Genomic DNA, 2422 nt, shown 5'->3' on the forward strand with positions numbered 1-2422 from the left:
AAGATTGGCTGGACAATACCATTAGAAGGAAGGTTTTAAAATCAGAGAAACTCGAAAGAAAAAGAAAAACTGCTCTTCCTGTATCTTCTCCATCCATATCTTTCCCCAGTGGGAAGGGTCCTCACCCCAGAGGTCTCACCTGTGAGCTGTTTCCTCGCACGGTTCCCAGCAGAGAAAGGGGACCTGGGGAACCCCTCTAGGAAGACTGGGCTGTGGGGACACGGGTGCGAGCGGCTCTTTGCCTCAGCGGGGCCCTTAGAGCTTGGCCCCGAAGGCCGCAGTCGCCACTCCTCCCTGACTTGTCCCCATGTTCCCGGCCTGGGCATCGCCAGGACCAACGCGCCCGGAGGACAATGAACCGACCGGAATCTCCTCTTTTACAGAAGTAAACAGCCAGAGCAGATGAGGAAGAACTAGGAGGTGGCGGCGGGCTAGGGGTGGGGGAGGGGGTGGGGGGGGTTCTCAACAGCCCTGCATCCTCCCTGAAAGTCGAGGCCCAGGATAGAGGCTGGAGGAAATCTCTGCCAAGTGGGGAAAATTCTTCAAACCAACCCAGAAGATCATCCTCAGACGTGGACTGGTTTCTGAATGTGTAGCTCATCTCCTCGCTGTGCCTTGCAGGTGAATTGCGGTCAGCGCGTGCGCCTTAGCCTGTGGGGCCCAAAGCCGAGAAAGCGGGTGCGCAGCCTCGCGGTGCACGCAGGTGCACAGGCGGGGCCCAAAGCCGAGAAAGCGGGTGCGCAGCCTCCCGGGCGCCCGAAAGTTCACGGAGGCCGGAGACCGCCCAGCGCAGCACGCAGCGCGGGGTCCTTGCAGGTTGTCGGGGAAAAGGAAGAAGCAAGCGCAGACCCGACCGCAGCAAAGCCCAGTGTCGCTGCTCCAGCCAACTGTGTCACTGGCCAAGCTGCACCCGCCTCCTTTTCTCTATTGCAGCTTCTCTGACGCGCCCAAATAATACCGTCTCTTGAAGGGTCACTAGAAACTGAGCAGGCACATGTCTATAACTGTCCTTGATTCTCCCTTCCCTGAAACAACCGCCTCACTCGCACCCCACTCCCCCAAGTTGCTTTAGGAAACCCTAGTGAGTCTAGTTACTTTTAATTTAAAAAAAAGCGAAGAAGAAGAAGGTCTGGACTTTTGATCCTGATGAGTTGCTATGTGGGGTCCGAGAAGCGTAGGCCAAAATGCTATCTTACATGACCCATCCAGGGATCGAACCCATGACCTTGGTGTTATTAACACCACACTCTAACCAACTAAGCTAACCGGCCCTTCAGAAAGCAAACTTTTCTAACAAATAGACGGTCATGTACAAGTTTGTTTGCCCAAAATTAAAGAGACTCTCTTTTCTTTCTCCTCAGGCTTCGAAGACCTTTGAACCATATTCACGGGCTGTAATGAGAAGTCCAAACTCGGAGCTCTTCGGATCTGACTGGAGCACCGACTTGCACAGACCCCTAGTGCGGCCTGTGTGTGGAGAGAGCCCTGTCACGGGATTTTCGGCTGGAGAGGCAAGTCTGGAACCCTGGATCGCACGTTGCCAACTTCTCTTGCAGGACTCGTGCCTTAGTCACCCACCCAGTTCCGGTCGGTTCCCCCCAAGGAAAGGAGACCAGCGCGATGGAGGAAAGGCGCAGGTGCGCGAGGTCTCTGAGGACCCGCAGACACCTGCCCTGACGTCACAGCCGGGACCCCGGCCCCCGGCAGCACAGTCACGCCTGCTGTCCTGTCTGGGGGCGGGAGAGCAGGGCCGCGGAGGTCCGCAGAAGCGGGGTGCTGGCGGCTCCCGACGGCACCTGCTCGGTGTCACTCAGACGTCGGCGTGCGAGCCAGGGGACCCCCGGAGTCAGCCAGCTGCGACTGCCCGTCCCCTGAGACAGGTTGAAGGTGTTGCACGTCGGTTACTTCCATTGTGTTTTTCGAACGTCCGTGCTGATGACTTTCAGAGAAAACTTGTATTTAGAGCGAAGAGAATCAACAGGTGAGGACTGTTGGTTTCAAAGCCGACACTGGCGCAGGGCAGCGCACGAGCCTCCGAGGTCCATCCACTCTGGAGGTGTCCAGGGTCGAGGGCTCAAGTCCGGGGACCCAGGGTTTCCGAGCCTCCGAGGTGGCTTCCGGGTCCCGGGCCCTCAAGATCTGCAAGCAAAGCGGACCGTGATGCACCTCTCTTGTTTGCCGACCTTGAAAAGCCGAAAGGACTACCCTGGACTCCTTCGTCCAAGGACGAATGGCGTTTCCAGGGCGGTCGGACTCCCAGATTTCCCGACTCCGCCCTGGAGTTTCCGGGACAATCATGGGCGCCTGCAGTCGCTCTCCTACAAAAAAACCGTTCCCACCCAGTGAAACCTAGGATGTGGGTCAGCTGTCTTCACCCCACCCCACCTCCAGTTCCCTTCCCAGATAGGCTGAAGTTCCCAAG

At 57.5% G+C, this 2422-nt stretch overlaps 1 non-coding gene across 1 annotated transcript; it reads right to left on the reverse strand.

Annotated features, from left to right (window-relative positions):
* Nucleotides 1–1197: 1197 nt before the first annotated feature.
* On the reverse strand, nt 1198–1271 carry TRNAI-AAU. The gene has a single exon. It is a non-coding gene; the product is annotated as a tRNA-Ile (tRNA).
* Between the last annotated feature and the right edge of the window lie 1151 nt (nt 1272–2422).

This window comes from Suricata suricatta, unplaced genomic scaffold, assembly GCF_006229205.1.
Source record: "Suricata suricatta isolate VVHF042 unplaced genomic scaffold, meerkat_22Aug2017_6uvM2_HiC HiC_scaffold_728, whole genome shotgun sequence".
In the NCBI taxonomy this organism is placed as follows: domain Eukaryota; kingdom Metazoa; phylum Chordata; class Mammalia; order Carnivora; family Herpestidae; genus Suricata; species Suricata suricatta.